A 22723-nucleotide genomic window follows, 5' to 3' on the forward strand; every position below is an offset into this window, starting at 1 on the left:
GAGTAGGTTTACATTTGTGAGTAGGTGAAACAGAGAGTTTATTCTTGTATTATTATTTATTAAATATTGTATTATCTTCCATGTGAACAACTGTAAGCCTACTTTTGCCTCATCCTGTACATAAGCTTCTTGGTAATTGGAGAGCAGTTCCACAGTACAATAGAAGGGGTTTGGGTAGGATTGGTGAGAAAGAACCTGGGCGAGTAACAAGCTACTCTGGGCAGCGATTATGGATTGTGGATCTGAGAGGATTGGGGTTGCAAAATACTCTTCACTCAAGATCTCTCTAGTATAATTTGACACTTTTTTTTTTTTAAGTGTTATCACTGCCTATTGCCGGAGCCATTCCTCCTAAACCACTCAATAAACTAAGCTGCTGCTTATTCTCCAAGCCGCATATACACCTGTCTCTGCTCATGCATACATCTGGTGCATACATCCAGTCTCCCAGAAATGCTCCCTTAGTCCATCTCAACCTGCCCCATAATTCCATGTCAACCTTCACCTCCTCCAGGATGTTTTTCTTCATAATTCATATACTCTCTGTTTCAGTTGGCATAGCTTTTAAGATGCTTTATACCCATGTTATTTTGTGTGTGTTTATGGCAGGACTGAATATTTTAATATATTTCCTGTACTATCTAACATGGCTCCTTGCCCTTTGTGTGTGAATATGGCAGTCAAAGGGACTCATGGCTTCATTTTAGTTTCTTTACCACCTTTAGCTGCCTATGTTATACCTGTCTGGTGTAAAAATCTATCCCCACCCTTTTTTTGGTAGGGCGTGAAGATTTCCTCTATTTTTTTTTTTTTTAAATCAAAGAAGGTCTCAGCTCTAGCTCATGTATTGAATTCATATTTTCTTCTGGAGAATAAGCTTTAGATGCTATTTTCCCTTTCTTGGGCTCAAACACCATTGAACACCTCCCTCCTTCCCCTACCCCCAAGCAGATAGAAAAAATAGTTAAATGATGTGTGTGATATCTGTATAAGGTTTATTTTTGCTGCCATAGCAACTACCAGCAGTTACATTCTCTCTCATTTTGGGAGCTTGTGGTTCACATGAAAGTGTTTGGTGTAACTTTTTGTGCTAACCCCTGAAGGAAACTGTGACCCACTCCCTGACTCATCATGAAGAGCTTTCCCTATTTTTTTATTTTGCTTAAAAATAAAAACAAAACAAAAAAACAAAACAAAAAAATCCACTCTTTATATCTTTGACTACTTCAATTCATTTGTGGGATTCTCTAAAAGCACTCTTGTGAGTGTCCAAATACCCTTTTATATCTATTCTTTATAGTCTCCATTTAAAAAATCATTTATTGACTCTACTAGTACCAATGGAATTGAAAAATTAAAATGACAAATTTCTTGCCCTGAAGAAATCCACCATGTTGGAAGAGAAAGCGATAAATGCAAACAAGTATCATGTAGAGCTTTTGCAGTCTAATTACCTGTGAATGGTCTCAGGTGCTTAGTGAACATAGGACAGGGGACCAGAGTGTTCCAATGTGGCCTTCATTGTGATCTACGTATGTGATCTTCACTGTATGGTGTTGAATCTTATTTTTGTGCTTTTGATTTTAAGTGGTGAAAATCACTTAAATAATTAACATGCAACATTATGAAATCCGGAATATTGCGAAGGGAAACATTACTCACTGCTCGTGAAATTCTGGAGGGGTGTGTGTGTGTATTTAAAATTCTCCCAAGATGAAGGAAACAGCCAGGGGAAAATATGCACATCACAGGCAAGGTATTCTTAAAGCCCATGTGTTCTAGAGTTTGACTAAGTGGAAGAGCAAGTTATTATTGACTGAGAATGCTATTTACTCCTTGCCCAGAGACCTCACAAGGCGACAGCGTGTCTTCATGAAAACACAGCATCTCCTCTGTGTCTGTTGCTTACTTTGCCTTTTGGATTTCCACCTTGCCCGGCAGTGACACTGGCAGCTCCACCCAGGGCAAACATCATTTGGTTTCTAAATAAGGCACAAAGCTGAAAATGCACAAAAGCGGAGTGCTTGCTAAAGATAAAAGAGCATGGTGGCTCTTGTCCATACTATGTGGTGATGATGTCTATGTCTTTATAACATGGGAGCTAGGGAAAATAATATTTAGCTCTTCAATTAAGATTCACTTATTCATTATTTTCTAAGAGGAAGCCACTTTAGCCCTGGCCGAGTAACTTGGTTGGTTAGAGTGTTGTCCTGATACACCAAGGTTGTGGGTTTGATTCCCGGGCATGTACAAGAATCAATCAATGAATGCATAAATAAGTGGAACGACAAATCAATGTTTCTCTCTTCTCTCTCTCTTGCCCTCTCTCTCCCTCTTCTCCTTCCTCTCCCCCTCTCTCTAAAATAAATAAATAATTTTTTAAGCAAGAGGAAGCCACACTATAAAAAGGCCTCATGAAAAATCTCAAAAGTTTTCCATGTGACTCATTCTGAAGCCTTAAAAAAAGTGTGTATTTTTAAATTTAAGTTGCCTAATAACTTATTTAAATTTTTTAACTGACATCTTTTTATTTAGAAGGGGAGATTACATAGAATTAATTTCACTTCCAAAAAATGTTTACTACCAAGATCTGCTTATGTTCTCTTTGGAGAGATTAGAATGTTCAATCAGTGTTAGATATTTCTACATGGCAGGCATTGTACCGGGGACTTTTTCTATATTAACTTATTAAATTTTCACAGTAAACCCTTGAGTACACATCATGGCTCCCTCATTTCACAGATGAGGATCTGAGGTAGAGTGCGGGTAAGGACCTTCCTAGATCACACAACCAGTCAATGGCTAAGCTGAGAATCAGTCCAGGTGGTCAGCCGGACAACCTCACATTTAGCAAAAGTAATTTTTTGCTTAAATTGTAGATTAGGGGAGTGATGCTATAATTATTTTTCTGAACTGCAAAAGTAATTATATATTTTATTTTTTAAAATATAATAAGTGCATGAGGCAAATGTTGCTCTCAGCAGGCCTCATCTCATGCCTGCGTGCAACATGAGAAATTTCCTACAGGCTTAACCCATATTTCCTTCTTGCAATCACTTACTCTTGCTTCAATATTTCATCTACATGAGTGGAGCTCAATCACCTTCACTCTTCTATCTTCCTCCTCTGAATTATTGGGACAGTGGCTGGGGAAAGAACCCTGGTCTCTGTGGTCTCTGCTGTAGGAACTGAGGGGCCTTGCTGTAGAGCAAGCATGTCAAACTCAAAGGCTAACATGGCCAAATAAACGAGGCATGCAACCCACAGGTTGAGAATTCAACATGCGTGCGTAGAGGGCCTGGCAGTGGGCCCTCCTGCTCTGACGGACAGCCCTGCCTGGGCCTGAGTGTCCGTGAGGATCCTCCCATGAAAAGGCCATCAAAGTAGCTCTGCTCAGAATTTATATTCTGAGGAAGGGCAGGGTCTGGGAGCCAGACAAACAAAATAAATAAAATAAAAACAACAGTGCTAAATGCTTTGAAGAAAATTAAGATGGGGTGATGTGATGGCAACTTGTTTGCTTCTTTAGACAAGATCCCTGAAAGTCTTTATGAGAAGGTAACATTTAAACTGAGATAGAAGAATTCCAGGTGTAGGGATGAGCAAAAACAAAACCCCTAAGACTGGGAGGGCTTATGGATAACATGCCTACGAGATAGTCAGTGTTGCTGTAGCACCATGGGCTAATGAAAGGGGCATGAGAGACAGATAGGGCCAAGCTGGTTGGTTTTATTCACCAGTATGAGGCTTTGGGATTTCCTCTTAAACCTGTAGGAAGCCTTTGGAAGATTGAAATGGGGAATGAATTGCTAGAGTTTAGATTTTAAAATGATCACCGTGGAGGTTTTGGGAAGAGATTGGATTGTAGCATAAGCGCAGAGGCAGGGAGATTGTGATGGTGGGAGGGGATGGTGGGTTGACCTGGGATAGTTGTAGTGGAGACTAAGTTTATGGATTCACCATCTATTTTGGAGTGAAGGTGGGTAGTGGGGGAAAGAGGAATTGAGGTTAATTTTTAGATTTTTGGCCTTTGGGAGGCTACTTTTTGAGATGAGTAAGGCTGAGGGAATCTAGATAAAGATCTCACTTTTGGCATTGTCAAGTTTTACACACCTAATAGATAGCAAAGAGGAGATGCAAATAAGATGGACACTAATCCTCCAGGTAGGGTGACTATATAATTGATGTGCAACCGGAAACACTTTGAATGTAAAATGGAAGTGTGGTGGGATTTGGATTTTAAATGCTAAAGCAGGGACAACAGAGGTAATTAGGACTCTCTTGGAAAACTGGAATGTATTGCATGCAGGAGTTTGTTTACAGGAAAATATTTCAGGATTGTCAATATCAGATGCTTAGAGTACTGCTAAGAAATCGAGTGAGATAACAAAGAAGTCTGTTTTTCAATATCCAGAGGGACATGAGGATCACTGGTGATAATAAAAATTTAGGACAGTCTCAGTGGGCTTAGGAGGGCGTGGCAGCCAGAAAGGAGTGGACTTGTGAGCAGATATTAGGTAAGGATTTGAGATCAGGAAGTAGAGATGGAAACTATAGACCTTTTATTATTTTATTTTATTTTATTTTATTTTATTATTTTATTTTAATACTTTTATTGATGTCAGAGGAAGGGAGAGAGAGAGAAAGATAGAAGAATCAATGATGAGAGAGAATCATTGATTGGCTGCCTCCTGCATGCCCCCCTTCTGGGGATCCAGCCTGCAACCCGGGCATGTGCCCTGACCAGGAATGGAACCAACCGTAACCTTGGGTTCATAGGTGGATGCTTAACTGCTGAGCCACACCCGCCGGGTTATAGACACCTTTTAAAGAGAAGTTTTAGGGTATCTGCAGGGGATTTACCTGTTTTCTTTTTGTTTGATTAACAAAATTAAATGCCTGATCTGTTTTCTGAATTTTATTTTTACATACCTGCTTTTCTTCAAACTATCATCCTAGCAATATTAAATTTTATGTTGATATTATACAGATGTTTTTAACACAAGCATCTAATGATTAACTAAATTATCTAATCTGCAAGCATTTCTAACTTTATGAAGGAGATAAAAAAACAACAACATTGAATTCTCTAATATTTTAGGAGCTACTTGTAAAAAACTATAAAACACATTCTCTTCAGAAAAATGACCAGTGAAAGGTGTTACTTGATCATTCTTGGGATGACTCTGTAAAACCTGTGAATTCCTTCCTTTACGTATTTGCCTGAGGTAGGATGTGCCTGGCACTTAACACATGATAAGCAGTAGAGTTAGTAACACAACAGGACAGTGGTTTAGCATTCTTTAAGAGTGAATAGCCAATAGAGTGATACCATTTTAGAGAGACTCTTTAAAAGAATCGTAAGTATATATGATTTATCAATTTAAAATAATCTAACATTTTCTAATCATCTGCTTTTTATAATAGTCTAATATTTTCTTATGGACTATTATTACTCTTAAACATTTTAATATGTTTGAGGACTCTTTCAGTCAGAATTTTTATAGAAGAAGCTGAACTTAAATTTGTGAATTGATATTTTGGATTGACACATAAATTTTTCCTTTGACACATTAAATGTATGTGCAATGATGTAATGTGTGCTTGTTAGAGAAGAAAAATTAAATAATACTTAATCTATTAAACACTGTGTATGTAAAATTAATTACTCCTCTTTAGTTTTAAGACATGGTGAAATTCCTTTCACATTATCATGAATATTTTAATAAACAATGTAATAACTACATTTATCTAGGGCTTTCACTTTTGCCATGTACTAATCATTTTTTATAATACAAGAACCCTATATAGCAGATATTGGATATTTTCTTCATTCACTATCAGAAATAAGTAAATGGAGATTCAGAGGTATTAAGTTACTTAACAGAGAAATTCAAACTAGAATTAAGCATTTTTATCCCTAGGTTGGTGCTCTTTCCCATATATCATTCTGGCATAGGGCCTTTCTATATTAACACCCCATTAGGTTGTGAGTAAAAATAGCATTTAGTCAAATTTACCTGAATTAAACAAACAAACAAAAAACAGCCCTTAACATATACTCTTAGAGAAGACCCAGAGTGTAATATTAACTGTCAGCATGAATCATAATAGAATGTTGCGAGTGGAAATTCTGGCTTGGCTGGTACTTGATTACATATGACTTTGCTTACTTAACTAACCAAAGAGCATAACCTGACTCATCATTTTGTTTATAGTACTGTACTTCTTTTGTAAAAATGTGTACGCTACAACTTCATTCTCTTTTTAATGACCATGCTAACCTCATCCAGTATGTAGATGCCTGGCATTATGTAGTCTTAGATGACATGCGAAAATGAGTCTTTTTGTGTATGCTAAGATTTGGGGGTAGATTTTCTGTGGATGATAAAAATGGTCCCTTTAATTGAAACTCATTGGCAGTTTGGTGACTTAAAAGAAATGATGAAGTGAAGAAAAATGTAAACTAACATTGTCTTGTGGTAGAAAGTATATTTCTCCTGCTTTATTGCAAAATGACATATAACATTTTGTAAGTTTAAGGTATAAAATATGTTGATTTGATGCACTTAGGTATTGCAAAATGATTACTACCATAGCTTTAGCTAACACCTGCATCACATCACATAATTACCATTTCTTGTTCTATGGTGAGAATATTTAAGATCTATTCCCCTAATATCTGTCAAGTATATAATGCAATATACTTACTATAATCATCTGCTGTACATTAAATCCACCAGAATTTATTCATCTTATAACTGAAAGTCTATACTCTTTGACCAACATCTCCCATTTTCCCCATCTTTAGCCCCTGGTAACCACCATTCTACTCTGTGTTCAGCTCTTTTAGATTTCACATATACACGTAAGTGATATCATATAGTATTTTTTCACTCAGTAAAATGCCCTCATGGTCCATTCATATTGTCACATATGGCAGGATTGCCCTCTTTCTCATGGCTGAATAATGTTTCATTGTGTGTATGTGTGTGTGTATGATCATATATATTCCATAGTCATACTAATACCAGTTCGAATACTAATATAATACTAATAGTAATATCATTCAGATATAACACATTTTTATTATTCATTAATTCATTTTTGGACACTTAGGTTGTTTCCATATCTTGGATACTGTGAATAATGCTACAATGAACATGTAATGCAAATATCTATTTAATATCCTTTTTCATTTCATTTGACCATATACTCAGAACTTCTGGATCATATGGTAGTTCTATTTTTAATTTTTTGAGGAACTTCTATATTATTTTCTATAGTTGATGTATCAATTTACCTTCCTACCAACAGTGCATGAAGATATTTCTTATAACTGTTTGATATTTAAAGATGTCTTTTTAGAAGTAATAAAATTATAAAAAACCTGAAGGAATGGAGAATTAATATTTGTTTGTACCTAAGAAAGATTCTAAGTGTTCAAATTATAAATCAGCTTGCTATTATAAAATATATCCAAAACTTGGAAAATAGTTAGTTCAATAAAATTAGAGTGGTTACATTTTTTTAAGAAGGTCAATGTTCTAAATACCTTGTAGAAATCTGACTTGCTTAATTCAAATTTAGTTTATCCATAGAAATAAATTCATGAATTGTGTTTCAAATTTAACTCACAAAGAAACCTTGTGACATTTAAGGTATGCATACATTATAACAGCAGAAAATGCAACTTCACCATATTTTATTTTAATGATCAAAAAGATATATATCAAGTTATTATTTGTCCCTGGTTAGTTGTTGCTACTAAGCACACATTGCGGATTAAAAATGAAATAAATCCATTTACCCTGTAGGTCATGAGGTCAGATAGTTGAGACTATAAATAGGCAAATTTAATGATGTTATTAATAAAAAAAGAGGAGAATGTCTCTCTGGGGTGTCTTGTTTACTCTTACTAAGCTTATGTTCTTTAGAAAACAAATTACTAAAGCAGATGGAATAAGGAAAAAATGAAGGTAATAGAATTACTTTAACCTGTTATACATTCAACATTAAGAGTATAATTATATTCCATTTTAATGTTTGAAACAGAAAATAATATTTTATGTTTCAAAGAAAATAATACCAAATGGTATCAATCTGTCTCTGCATTAATCTTTAGAATTAAATGTGGATGAGTGTTTTCTACAGAATCTTGGAGTTATGTAGCTATGACTTTAAATGGAGTATTTGGAAGCCATTGTCACCACAGTTATTTATACAGAGACAAATGTGGTGTTTAGTTCATAAACCATATATATGGAGAAGTACAACTAGAAACTCATTCTTTCTAAACCATACTGTTTCAGCCATCCCACAGTGCTGTGGCCCGTACTGACCACAATCCCACCCCCTCTTTTTTATTTTATTTTTTTTTAAGTTCAGCCTATTGTCAATTATGTCACAAAACTCTTAAGTTGTGTGGATAGTCCACAGAAGATTCTAATCAGTGAGTGTTGGGGTAACTTGTTTGCTAAAGGTTTTTACTTCTTTTTTTCTTTTTTTAAATGTACCTACATCCTTTTTTTTTTTTCAAAAGAGAAACAAGAAAACAATGAAAAATTTGTTTAAACAACAACAAAAAATGGATGCAGTGTTAACTTTATGACTGGTTACATTTGGGGTTTTTTGTTTGTTTTTGAGAATTGATCTTATGGAATCACATAAAGGTGATTTTTGAATTTTCACAGTGAATTAGAGAAAGGTTAAGTTGTTGGTCAAAAAGAAATGGTTAGTTTCGTGATAAAATATAAATAAAATTCTTTATATTTTCTAGTTTTTATCTTTCTAGTTTTCCTCAAGAAAAGTAGTAAAAGGAGATTAAGAAAATAAAGTAAGAATGATATGTGCATGATGTTTATGAAATTGTGGGGACAAAAAGTAGAATACAATGATCTTTTTGTGAGACTATTGCACTAAATATCTCTGATTGGTTTTTATTTTAGGATCAAAAAGTGAATGTGTCAGCAATTATTTTAGCTCCTTTTTCTTGGCATTCATAATAACCGGACCACACCCGTTGTGCCAGAATTCTTGTGCTAAAAAAGTTGTTGTAATGGCTTTGATATTCTAAGAGCTATTTTTGAACAAAATATCTGGTAAGACTTTGTGCTGCATGGCTATGGGTACTTGGCATGTATGTATGCCTTTGTTTGTAGGTCCACCTATTTCCTCAGGGAAAGTTTGCAGAAATGAGACTACTGTATATTTCTTTGTCATTTCCGTCTGCTGTTTCTTGGGAAGGAAGAACTGCCATGGATTTTACAGTATTTGTACACTAAATTAGCTACCTTTCTGTGAAACTGGAAAAAAAAAAAAAGGTTGTTGGTAGGGTTGGGAATAATATTTTAGGTTGTCTAAACCAGGCACATAATTTACTTTTTAGAGTATGGGTGATTTTCTTTGTTTGAAAAGACTAATAGATCATGAAAGCATGACTCTGATGAATTAGTCTTTAACATACACATGTCTAATGTTTCTTGTGGTTTTTTTTTTTTTCATTTTTTGTTTGTTTGTTTGTTTTTCTGGTGAGTCAGTACTTCTTTTAGCTGTTGTTTCAAGGAAAATAAAAACAAATAGTATCAGTCTGTCTCTCCAAATAGAATTTTAAGATCTCGATTATTGTTTCATCGGTGCTGGCAATTCAGTATGGGAGAAAGGAAATGAACTTGGAAATGAACTACCCCAGGTTTAAAAACCTCCATCTGCAGTTTACTGTGACTACTGACAAGTTAATTATCCTCTTGGGGATTTGTTCTTTTTTTAAAAAATTCTTTATTGTTGAAAGTATTACATATGTCTCTTTTTTCCCCTAATTGACCTCTCTCCACCCACTCCTGCCCCCCAGCACAGGCCCTCACCCCCCTACTGTCTGTGTCCATGGGTTGTGCTTATATGCATGCATACAAGTCCTTTGGTTGATCTCTTACCCCCTCCCTCCCCGCTCCACCCCTGCCTTCCCTCTGGAGAATTTGTTCTTGATACTGTGACATACAGATAGAGCAATTCATAGGTTGTTGTAATAAGTATAAGGCATACATGGCTTCTTGCCCTTTGTAACTTATAATAAATTACACTATTGATGTTATGGGTGCTTTACCAGTGCTCACCGATAGAGCAAACTAAACAGAAAGGGAGAACAAGGTACATTTGGGGCTTTTTATGTATACTTAAATTGTATAATAATAAATATTAATTTTTTGAGTACAGGAACTGTCCTATTTATTGCTGTACCCAAAGCAGGTGTGGGTGCTTAATAAATGCTTGTTGTGTGAGGGTGTGGGTGGGAAAATTCAGGTTTCTTCACCTTCTGGTTCAGTGTTCTTTCCCACATAGCGTTACCTTTAACTCCGCATTACTCTATTAAGTGAACTCATTTTAATTCATCTATAATTTGACCTTTTTCACAAACAGGAATATAAAATACGTTCTTATTTGCTGTTGATTGGGAGAGAATACATACAAAATACTTTATTTGGGAGAGTTGTCAAACAATGTGAGAAAATATTTGTAAAAGGTAAATGACTCTATGATAGATTTAGGAGGAAGAGAACACTCTTTTAATGGGATATAGATGTTAGAAAACCTAATGGTTGGTTGGTTGGTTTCTTTTAAACATTGCTTATAGACAAACAGATTTTTTTTAATGACTGAAAATAATTTATTACTTGTGCAAGTTCTTATTTGTGAGAATCAGGGTCAAATGGTAAAAAAACAACTGTCATTTCACACCAAATGCATAAAATGCCCTGTCCCAGACTGCTTTTCTTTTTAAAAATTTATTATTGCCACTATTGCAAATGTCCCCCATTTCCTCCTGCCCTTTGCCCCCCTCTGCCCAACCCCCAGAACCCCCTTCCCCTGGTCTTCGCCTCACTGTTGTCTGTGTCCAGGGGCTATGAATATATGTTCTTTGGCTAATCTCTTCATCTTCTTTTATCCAATTCCCCACCCCGCCTCCACTCCCTTTTAAGAAATAAAAAGGAGCCCTGGCCAGTGTGGCTCAGTTGCTTGGGCATCATCCTGTGCACCACAAAGTTGCTGGTTTCAATTCCAGTCCGGGCACTTGCTGGGTTTGTGGGCTCCATCCCTGTTAGGGGGCATGCAGGAGGCAGTTGATCAATGGATGTTCTGCTCTCACAGTGATGATGTTTTTCTTTCACTTTCCCTCTCCCTTACTCTCTCTCTAAAAATTAATTTAAAAATTTTAAAAAAAAATAATACAAAGGGAAAGCATCTGAGCACCTCTGTCTCTCCTCAAGCTTCTGTTCACTAATCAGAACTAATCACTAATCTGAATTGTGAACATTTACTATAAGCCATTTGAACATTACTGTTGCTGTATGAAAAGTATATTCTGTTTAATAGGGATTTCTTTGCTTTTATGTTATCATGTGCTTGCAATTAAAAAAAATACCTATAAATAATTAAGGAAGCAGGAAGGCCAGCTCTTTCACAGAGATCTTTATCTTTGTCAATATTCTATGTCAATAAATATTATTTGTTTTTAAATTCCATTGTGATGTTTCAGTTCTGATGGCACAAATAAGATTTGTAAATATATCTTAAACTTTTTTATTGTTGCACATACTATGGGATTGAGAATAGTCATTAAAACAATTAATAGAAATGGGACAGTACCAGATTATTTCTTCCTCAGATAAAAGGGATTGTTTCTATAGAAAATAAAAATGATGGTTTTTGGAGAGCTATCCATGTAACTTAATACTACTTAGATTATCATTCTACTGAGAGAATTATTAGTATCATTTCTGACACGTGTGATCTGATCTATAGTGTGGTTTGTTTATTGTCTTTTGCTATTAAAAATAATGCTGCAGCCGAAACCGGTTTGGCTCAGTGGATAGAGCGTCGGCCTGCGGACTGAAGGGTCCCAGGTTCGATTCCGGTTAGGGGCGTGTGCCTTGGTTGCGGGCATGTCCCCAGTGGGAGATGTGCAGGAGGCAGCTGATCGATGTTTCTCTCCCATCGATGTTTCTGACTCTCTGTCTCTCTCCCTTCCTCTCTGTGAAAAATCAATGAAATATATTTAAAAAAAAAAAAAATAATGCTGCAAGGGATAATTTTATCTATAATTCATTTAGTAGTTTTAGCTGGTGTCTTTGAAATAGCTTTCTAGTAGTATTACTGGGTCACAGGGTAACAGCATATTTCATTTTGTCAGATATTAACAAATTTTTCTCCATTGGGAAAATCCCTCCCTTTTGGCTTCCCACCAGCAATGTATGAGAGTGCTTGTTTTCCCCTTTTCACCCATAGAGTAAGTTGTCAACCACTGATTTTTTTTTCAAGTCTGATAGGTGGAAAGTGCATCTTTTTGTAATATGGAGGATTTTTGGATTGCGTAATTATTTTGTCATTAGAGATGTGACCTTTCATGTCAGTGATCAGGAAGCTTTTCCTGTGAAGGGTCATATAGGAAATACTTTAGACCATGAGGGCCCTACTGTTTGTGTTACAGCTGCTTAACTCTGCGGTTGCTGCATGAAAGCATGCACTGATAGTCTGTAAACAAATGAGCGTGCCAGCATTCCAATAAAACTTTATTTTTAAAACGAATGATGGGCTGAATTTGGCCTGCAGAGCATAGGTAGCTGACCCCTGCTTTATGCCACTTCTATAAATGCTAGAGGCCCAGTGCAATAAATTCTTGCACGGGGCAGGGAGGGGGGGGGGGCGCTTCCCTCAGCCCAGCCTGCACCCTCTCCAATTTGACATCCCTCTCGAAATCTGGGACCACTGGCTCCTAACCGCTCACCTGCCTGCCTGCCTGCCTGATTACCCCTAACCCTTTGCCTGCCTGCCTGCCTGATTACCCCTAACCCTTTGCCTGCCTGCCTGATTGCCCCTAACCTCTCTGTCTGCCTGCCTGATCACCTGTAATCTCTCTGCCTGCCTGCCTGCCTGATTGCCCCTAACCATCTCTGTCTGTCTGCCTGATCACCCCTAACTGCTACTCTGCTGACCTGATTACCCCCAACTGCTCTCCCCTAACGGCCTAATCTCACCCCCAACAGCCCTCCCCTGACAGCCAGATCTTGCCCCCAACTGCCCTCCCCTGCCAGACAGATCTTGCCCCCAACTGCCCTCTCCTGCTGCCCTCTCCTGCTGCCCGTCCCTAACTGCCTCTGCCTCAGCCCCCTCCACCATGGCTTTGTCTGGAAGGAAGTTGGATGTCTGGAAGATGACCGATTGACCGGGTCTAATTAGCATATTACCCTTTTATTAGTATAGATAGACAGTTTAAAATGGCCAGATACTTGTACCAAGTTAGCTAGTTTGTTCTCATATAATAGACTGTTCATTGAGCATATTAATTACATGAGACAGCTGAGCCTCAGTATGTGTTGGGTTGGTACTAGAACAAAAGTCTACACTCTCATATTGTAATACCCTTTCCCTAGTTCCCCTTCAGGTTTTCTTGGGACACTGTCTATTGGGTATTGTTTTATTCATAGTAGAGGAGATGGTACTACTGGCTAACCTTACATTGAAAGGACTTGTCCTTCTTCAAATACAAATACTCATTGGAATTTATTGATGCTCATTTTTGCCACCTGGTGATTGGCATTGTTACTTGTAGTCAAGGAGCATGGTCAGGCCCAGCCGATGTGGCTCAGTGGTTGAGCATCAACCTATAAACCAGGAGGTCATGGTTTGATTCCTTGTCAGGGCACATGCCTGGGTTGTGGGCTCAATCCCCAGTAGTGGGGCTTGTAGGAGGCAGCCAGTCAATGATTCTCTCTCATCATTGATGTTTCTATTTCTCTCTCCCTCTCCCTTCCTCTCTGATATAAATTAAAAAATAAATTTAAAAAAATAAAAAGGAGTATGGTCAGGTTAGATATCCCTAAAGGGCAGGATTAAGCTTATGACCAAGGATTTCCTTGAAGCTATATTAAACCATGGGACTATTTGAGCATAATCAGAATGTGATTGTAATTTTTTACCCCGAAGAATTTATTTTTCCATAGAGCTGAGAGCAAGTGACCTAGCATTAGAATTTGTAGCAACTGTTTAAAATAGAGATTAGCAACCTTTTATAAATGGCGCTCTAAGACTTGATTTACTCTGTTATATTGCTAAATTTATTCCAGTAACAAGGTTGCTCAGAGACAGTGGGAAACTGCAATTCATTCCTCCCTGAGGAAAGGTGAAAAAGGTATAGCAGGCACTTGGCACAGAGGCACACATGTGAAAGCCATGGGTCTGGGGGTTTAAATGTGCCACTTTTACCCATTCCTGTGACAGCCTCTTAAGAGAGAATAATTGAGGGAAGTCTTTGTAGACTCTTGGGATTTTAACTCTTATTGTATTGTATATGGAATAATGTCTAGGTTGGTCTTTCAAATGTTTTTTTTTTTTTTTCCCCTAACAAAAGAATCTTCAAATCAAGTGCGTGTGTGTGTGTGTGTGTGTGTGATTTGTCAACAATAATTATTTTACATAGAAGCCCAGGTAAGGATCTTTCATACACATTTTAAAATATAACTCTTGTTTCTCATTGCGGATATGTTTTCCCTACCAGCCTTTGTTTTAATATTATAGGTTTTTTGTTATATCAGCATTTTTACTTCGGTATTGATATGTCAAGTTTTGTTATGAATAATAGTATTTGCATTTTTTAAAAGATCAGGAATTGATTTTATTTGCACGTCTTTCACTATCTATAAATGAGAGCTGCTTTATTCGGTTATATAGTCTGTGATTGTAAGTAGGACTTCTTAGTGATTAGTCATTAAATAGAACAATACACATTAATGGGGATTTTTTTTTCTTTCTAATACCTTTGCCTTTATTGTAGTCTAGTGGTTCTCAAATTGTCATGCGCTGGATCACCAATATATACCATCCAGATCTATTTAAATAGGTGCATTGAGGGGCACTCATGCAAGTCTGTATTAGAAACAAGTTCCATAGATGATTCTAATATCTATCAAAATTTTGAAAATCGTTATTTAGATATATTTTATTATAATTAAAAAAATAATTTTATTTGGAATAAGTTGCAAAAATAGTGCAGAGAGTTGCCCTGTGCCCTTCCCCAAAGCATCCCCCAATAATAATATCTCAGATAACCATAATACATTACTAAACCCTGGAGTGGCATTGGTAAAATATTGGTAACTTTGACCTTTTCAGACATCATCAGGTTTTACGTGCATTCTTTTCTTTTTTTTTTTTTAAATGTACTTTATTGGATTTTTACAGAGAGGGAGAGGGATAGAGAGTTAGAAACATCGATGAGAGAGAAACATCGATCAGCTGCCTCCTGCACACCCCCCACTGGGGGGATATGCCCGCAACCAAGGTACATGCCCTTGACTGGAATCAAACCTGGGACCCTTCAGTCTGCAGGCCAACGCTCTATCCACTGAACCAAACCGGTTAGGGTATGTGCATTCTTTATTACTGTTATTGTTTATTTATTTAGGTTTCCTACATGTGCAGATTGGTGTGAAAGCACCCCCCATAGAAATATAAAACTCTTGCATCATCACAGACTCCCTGTGTTACTCCTTAATAGTCCACTAGTAATCTGTTTTCTATGACTGTAGATTTGTCACTTTGGGGTTCTTATATAAATAGAATCATACAGTATGTAACCCTTTGAGACTAGCTTTTGTTTTGTTTTGTTTTTGTTATCACCAGAGGATATTTTTCCATAAATTTTTAGAGAGAGTGAAAAGGAGGGAGGGAGGGAAGGGGGGGAGAAAGAGGGAGGGAGAGAGAGAAGGAGGGAGGGAGGGAGGGAGGGAGAGAGAGAGAGAGACAAACATTTATGTGAGAGAGACACATCGATTAGTTGCCTCCCACACATGCCCTGACAGGGGCCAGGGATCAAACCTGCAACCTAAGTATGTGTAAGTATGTGCCCTTGACCAGGAATGGAACACATGACCCTTTGGTTTACAGACCAAAGCTCAACCATTTAGCAGCACCGGTCAGGACAAGAATATGGTATTTCTGATTACTGACTTGTGATTGCTCCTTCACATGAGTAAATCTGAGAACCACTGGTCTAGTTTTATAGAAGAAAATAACAATGAGGTCCAAAGAGGGGAAATGACCCAGTCAAGGTGACACAGATAGTTAATGTAAACAAGACCATGAACCTGAGGTACCAGGCCTCCTGCCCAGAGTCCTCTAAACCTGAAATGAGACTGGCTTTTATCTGCACTCAGCATAATGCCCTTGAGATCATCCATGATGCTGAGTGTATTAAGACTTCATTGCTTCTTGTTGCTAATATTCCATTGTGTGGCTGCACCACAGTTTGTTTCTTCATTCTTCCACGAGAGCACATCTGGGTTGTCTCGTTTGGGGTTGTTATGAAGAGTACATACATATACAGGTTTTCTGTGACCATAAGTTTTTATTTCTCTCATATAATTACCCATGATTAGATTGCTGGGTCATAAGATATGTGAATGTTTAACTTTATATTATACTGCCAAACTGTTGCCCAAAGTGATTGTACCATTTTGCATTCTCATTATACAACCCACAGACGAGAGATCCAGTTGCTCCACATTCTCCTCTGCATTTGATATTATTAGTTGTTTTCAGTTTAGGTGTGTAGTGTTTCTCATCATAGTTTTAATTTACGTTTCTCTAATGGATGATGATGTTGAACATCATTTCATGTGCCTATTTGCCATTCTTATATTTTCTTTGGTAAAGATTCAATCTTTCATTTGATAATTGGATTCTTTTTTCTTCTTCTTACAGTTTAGAGGGCTCTCTGTGTATTCTAGATATAAGTCTCTGTTGTATATGTGACTTACATATACTTTCTCCTAGTCTGTTGCTTATCTTTTCATCCTCCTAACAGGGTTGTTTCAAAGAGCAAAAGTTTTAAATTCTTGATGAAGTCCAGTTTTTCAATATTTTTTAAAAATATTTTATAGATTGTGTCTTTGGTGTCATATACAAGAATCTATTGCCTAATAAGTCTTGGTCCCAAAGATTTTGCCTATTTTTATCTAAACGTTTTATAAGTTTATATCTTACAATACGATCAACTTTAGTTTTAATATTTCTAAACTAGAGTCACTATTTCCAAGTAGTTCTTTTAGACCAGTATTTGACAACATCTATAGCTAGGAAAATGAGTTTGGAAAATTAATTTCAATGACTTTTCTTTATGAGTATGCAATGAACATTATGCTTAAATGTCATTTACTCCAACATACACCACTCCCCAACATAGATTTAAAACTTTAACAGAGAATAATGACTCAGTGTTGTTGAATATTTGCCAAAGTACATATTTGAGAGTAGTACATTAAGATCATGACTTAAAAGCAACTTTTGCCTTTATTTTATGGCTGGTTAATTTATCAGTGTGCTTTCTTGGCTGATTTACTATGAATATATGCATATGTTTTAATAATTATAATACCCACATGTAATAATTTTCAGTTTTTAACCTAGTATGCTTTTAAAAAATGGAAAAAAAACCACACATTTCATTTAAAAACATTTTTTAAAAACTTAATTTATTTAGAGCAGTTTTAGTTGCACAGCAAAACTAAGCAGAAGGTACAGAGATTTTCCACTTATACTCTGCCCCACACATGTATAGGCTCCACCATTATCAATAGCCCCCTCCAGAAGGGTACATTTGCCACAGTTGGTGAACCTGCATTGATACATCATAATCAACTGAAGTTCATAGTTTGTAGTAGGGATCACTCTTGATGTTGTGCATTCAGTGGGTTTGGACCAATATATAAGGACATGTATTAATCATTATAGTACCATATAGATAGAGTATGTTCACTGCTCTGAAAATTCTCTGTGTCCCACCTATTCATCCCTCTCCCCACCACCTCAACTCCTGGCAACCACTAACCGTTTTATGGTCTCTGAAGTTTTGCCTTTTTCAGAATGTTAATATAGTTGGAATAATAGAGGGTTGGGCAATAATAGGTTTACTGTTTATATGGAAAATAATGCAATAGTTCATAAATAATAATACAAGAATATACTCTGTGTTTTGTGTACTCACAACTGTAAACTTATTTTTGCCCCACCCTGTATAATATGTAGCCATTCCAGACTGGCTTCTTGCACATAGTAAGATGCACTTACACTTCCTTATTTATTTATGTATGCATGTATGTATTTATTTTTATGGCTTGACAGCTCATTCCTTTTTAGCACTGGAAAATATTCTATTGTCTGGATATACCATATTTTATTTGTTCATTTACTTACTGAAGGACACCTTAGTTGCAACTAAGATCTTTAAAACTTGCCTTTATGGGTGAAAATTTCTTTTTCTTTTAAATATATTTTTATTAATTTCAGAGAGGAAGGGAGAGGGAGAAAGAGAGAGAAACATTGCTGATGAGGGAGAATCATTGATAGGTTGCCTCCTGCATGCCCCCTATTGGGGATCGAGCCCGTAACCTCGGCATGTGTCCTGACTGGGAATCGAACTGTGACCGCTTGGTTCATAGGTCAATGCTCAACCACTGAGCCACACCAGCCAGGCAGACTCATCTCAGTTTTAGGTTACTGATATTTGAGGACCTCATATGGTAGGTATTTTTTCAGTCTACCCAGTTTCTTTCTGTAGCACTGAGCACACAGAGGTGACCAATAAATGTTGTTGACAGTCCTGTGACTCACTGTTTATTTTGCTTTCAAGTCTGTTTTTTCAACTTTGTCATTTGCTTTGATTATTTTTTTTTATCTCATCCTTTGATATGACCATTTCTATTGGAGGCTTTCTTTATATTTTCTTTTGTTGATGTTTAACTTTCTTAACTATGCGTAAAATAAACATTGCCTATAAGATATTTAGGAAAACCCAGAGACAAGCTGAAATTACAGGGACATTTATAGGGCAGTTATGAGAAATTTAATATTTAATTTAAATTTGTAGATACATTTTCCTACTTTATCTTAATCTGTGTGGTGGTTCCTTGAGTGTATATATGTATGTAAAAATATATTTATATTTTTCTGTATATAAAATATACTTTAGTGAAAAATATCAGGGGAAATTTATGTTTTCCTTTCTTTCATAAGAGATTTTCTTCTATGATAAAAGACAGCCAAATTATAATGGGGATTTGGAAATATTATTACTAAACTTTTGGACTACTTTTAAGATTTGTGATATTTAGTGGTTCTAAGATCTTCCCGAATTTATATGACTTGATTGACGTAAGTAGCAACCTTCAGGCAGTTTCAGAGTTTACAAAGTTCTGTGAAGGTGTATCATTAACTCTGATTGAATACCTAGCATGCATCAGGCATTATGCTAGTCCAGTGGTTTTCAGATTCGTCTGCATTTCATAATCAGTTGGGAAGATTTAAAATATCCCTGCAAGCCAATTAAATCCAAATTTCTGGGAGTGGGTGCTAGGCCTCACTATTTCCTAAAACTCCTCAGGCGAATTCACTGTGTAGCCAAGTGTGAGAACCACTGGGCTGGACAATGAATATACATTATCCATTTCACCTCAGTAACCCTGTGAAGCAGGACATACTATCTAATTTTGTGATTGAAGAAATCGTTCCAGAGAGATTAATAACTAATATGTACAGACCCAGATGCAAACCAAGATCTCTGACTCCTTTCTAACCTTTAATTATATCAGTAACCTTGGTGATTAGCATGTAAATTATTTTTCCCTCTTTTTAATTGCAAATATATACATATTTTTCTATCACTTTGTGCCTTTCTGGAATGTCTTAATGTTGCCCATGGGAGATAATACTGTATGTATCTAGTGAGCTGGACATTTTTATTTTCCCCCTGCCACCCTCCACACCTACCCACAAGAAGAAGGTGGAAACCAAATGATGCATTTATTAACTAAAGCTGTGTGTGTGTGTGTGTGTGTGTGTGTGTGTGTGAGAGAGAGAGAGAGAGAGAGAGAGAGAGAGAGAGAGAGAGAGAGAGAGAGAGAGAGAGGAGAAGGGAAGGGAAGGGAAGGGAAGGGAAGGGAAGGGAAGGGAAGGGAAGGGAAGGGAAGGGAAGGGAAGGGAAGAGGGCTTAGAAATGCTTAGATGTAAATGGCTTGGATGTAAACTATTAGCCTATCATCTTTGTAAAATGGGGTATACATATTGTGTAGTTATATCTTCTATTGGTATAGATATGTGCTTAAAACATATAAGGGAGCACCTTATGTCTTTTTGGGTAAATGACAACAAAATCATAACAAAAGCTTCATGTCCTCATGCTAACCTATCCTGGAACAGATAGTGTTTCCAAGAAATTCTGTTATGTCTCTGGACCTCACTCTGCATAATTACTACGTTCCTAAAAGAAGTAAAAAGGGAAGGTAATGTATTAATCAGAAATACAAAACATTATATTCATAATATCTGCCTCAAAAAACTTTACTGGCAGATAAGGTGATATACACTGACAACTATACCGTAAGACACAAGGTAGCCCAAGGGGCTTTATTTCCTGCCTTTGTTAGTTACTCAGCTACCTCTGAATTCTGTCCACCACACTGTCAGTACCAGAGGGGGAGGCTTGTGTCTTGTCCTTGGATTTGCTCCATTTCATCCAACACAGTGTGTTGTGTGTGATAGATCTTCATAGTTAGTTACTGAACAAAAGGATCTGTACAAGTGTCCCACTATAAATATAAACAAGATACTGAAAGATTTTAAAGTGGAAGGACTTCGATGTGTAAACAGGAAAGGTTCTTGAAAGAAGAGGCATCCAGACAGGGTTTTCACTGTTGTATTACAAAGAGGATACCTTCTGTGGGCAGGTGATGACCTGTGCAGAGGGGCTTTAGAGCCTAGTGAGAATAGCAGGGACCTGAAGCTGAAACTGAGGTATCGGGTTTACGTAGAACCCAACTCTGCCAGCTTGCTGGTTGAGGTGAGGATGCAATCAAGGGGTCAGCTGGGGCTCATGCCACTACTGGGGCGGGACCTGCTTCTGAGCTCACTCGTATGGCTATTGGCACCCTTCAGTCCTCACTGGCTGTGGGCTGGACATAGGGCATTTCATAACACTGCTGCTGGTTTCCCTTAGAGTAGGTGAGAGGGTATCCAAAACTGAGCGCAGTCTTCTGGGAACCTAATCTCAGAGATGACATCCCATTACCTTTGCTGCATTCTGTTCACTGGACATGAGTCACTAAATCCAGTCCACACTCAGAGAGGATTACACAAGAAGCGGGGGTTACTGGGGACCATCCTAGAGGCGGCCTATCACAGAAATATATGTTATTAACCCACTATGTAAAATATATAATTTAATATGTAATTAATAGGTAAAAAGTACTAGTAGATTTTTAATATTTTATTAAGTCTACAAAATACAGGGTGTATTTTACACTTGTAGTGCATCTCAATTCAGATGCTATATTTTCATTAGAAATACTTGATCTATATTTAGATGCCATAAAATTCATAATGGGAAAATAGCTCCACATACCCAAGTTGTTCCAAATATGTGTGTTTTATATGCCCTGAGTTGGCGCTGACCCCTGGAGACCCCGTGAATGAGTCATGTCCATAGTGTCCTGCTCAGATCCTGTAGTCTCCTGGAAGCCAAGTTCCAAATATACTTAAATGTTTTCAGTAATTGAATCAAGTATCAGTTTAAAAATATAACGTACTTTTTCTGCTATCTCAGAGCCTGTGGAGGCCTGCTGGGAACATGACTTCTGTAACGACAAGTATGTCTGGAAGGCTGTGGTCCAAGGCCATTTTTGCTGCTCTGAGTGGGGTCTCCCAAACCAGAGGGAGCACATAGCTCTTCTTAAAAATGAGGGTGTTTACACTCCAGATGAAACTGAATTCTAGGCAATAGATGTGCTTATGTGTATAAATCAAAAAACAACACGGTGACTCCTGGTGGCAAACAGAACAAAACCAGAGTCATCTGGGGAAAGGTAACTCATGCTCATGGAAACAGTAGCGTGGTTTGTGCCAAATTCCAAAGCAATCTTCCAGCTAAGGCCATTGGACACAGAATCTGTGTAATGCTCTGCCCCGCAAGGATTTAAACTTAATGAAAAGTAAATAAATAAAATGGGTTTGTTCTCCTGAAGAAATAATAAAGTAAAATAAAACTGAAAATATAGTTCCTCAGTTACACTAGTTATGTTTCAAGTGCTCAGTAGTCACGAGGCTGCCATATGGGACAGCAGAGTTCTAGAAGTTTGGCTGCAAAAGGAAGGAGTGAATTAAAACAGTACTTGGAAGGAGCAGGGAGGTGGGAATTAAGATCATAGGAATCTGTGCATTTTGCATGTGTGTTCTGGGGAGAAGGAAAGTAATCTAAGATGATAGAAACATAGGGTATGATCGATGTGGCTTTGGATTAGTGGGCAGATTTGAGTGGCGGTGCAATTGGGCAATGAACCTGAACTGATGAATGACTTGTGATAGAGACCTTCTATTCCAGGTGTTCAAATGCAAACCAACTGAGTGTGGGAGAATGAAACCAGAAGCTTTTTAAATTTTTCTTTTGAGTTGCCACTCTATTCATCATTTTTTCCTAGTGTGTGTGCCAAGAGAGGGAAAGGCACTTGGAAGTGGAGCCATTTCCTGTGAGCCCCAGAAGAGACCCTTTCCTGACCAAGTGTTCTCAGCATAGGAAGAGCTACCTGGAAACAAGTCCCGTCCATGCCACCCCTTCAACCAGATGTTATCTGTAAATTAGCTCAGCCCCTGTGCCCTGCTCCCAGTCCTAAAATATCTTATT

General features: G+C 37.2%; 1 protein-coding gene and 1 pseudogene across 11 annotated transcripts in view; both read left to right on the forward strand.

The window, feature by feature from the left end:
- The window catches only part of COBLL1 (cordon-bleu WH2 repeat protein like 1), a 159775-nt gene that overhangs the window by 55381 nt on the left and 81671 nt on the right, over positions 1-22723 (forward strand). The gene's annotated exons all lie outside the window — the stretch shown is intronic.
- On the forward strand, positions 21695-22309 carry LOC118661039 (annotated as a pseudogene).

This window comes from Myotis myotis, unplaced genomic scaffold (genome assembly GCF_014108235.1).
Source record: "Myotis myotis isolate mMyoMyo1 unplaced genomic scaffold, mMyoMyo1.p scaffold_m19_p_8, whole genome shotgun sequence".
NCBI classification, from domain to species: domain Eukaryota; kingdom Metazoa; phylum Chordata; class Mammalia; order Chiroptera; family Vespertilionidae; genus Myotis; species Myotis myotis.